The sequence below is a fragment of the Eimeria mitis genome, genomic scaffold (assembly GCF_000499745.2).
Source record: "Eimeria mitis Houghton genomic scaffold, Emh_scaff3424, whole genome shotgun sequence".
NCBI classification, from domain to species: Eukaryota; Apicomplexa; class Conoidasida; order Eucoccidiorida; family Eimeriidae; genus Eimeria; species Eimeria mitis.
Genome location: NW_013571767.1, coordinates 5,909 through 6,467, shown reverse-complemented (window position 1 = coordinate 6,467; position 559 = coordinate 5,909).

The following is a 559-nucleotide window of genomic DNA, read 5'->3' as shown; positions in this document are numbered from 1 at the left end:
GCTGCTGCTGCTGCTGCACTGTCAGCTGCAGCTGCTAACCCTCCCCCTGCAACGCCGCTGCTGCTGCTGCCAGCAGCAGCAGCAGCAGCAGCAGAAGCAGCAGCAGGACTAGCAACAATGAAGAGGGTTTGGCTTAGGTTTCTCCGCGAACGCAAAGCCCTAAAGAACCGCAGCAGCGACAGCAGCAGCGGGTGCAGCGCAGCAAGAGCAGGCTCAGGTATACCCAGCAGCTGCGTCAGCAGTGTCTTTGGCCCATCTGCTGCTGCTGCTGCTGCTGCTGCTGCTGCTGCTGCTGCTGTTGCTGCTGTTGCTGGAGGGGGACCGGTTGTCGCCAGAGTTGTTGTTGTTGCTGCTGCTGCTGCATCTCCTTTGAAACCTGCAGCAGCAGCAGCTGCTGCTGCTGCTGCTGCATGTCCTGCTGTTGTTGTTTGCTGCTGCAGCAACTGCGTATATCTGTTGTGCGCCTCATCTGCAACAGCAGCAGCAGCAACAGGAACAACAGCAGCAGGAGAAGCAGCAGAAGCCGGAGCTGCTGCTGCAGCAGCTGCAGCAGCAGCAA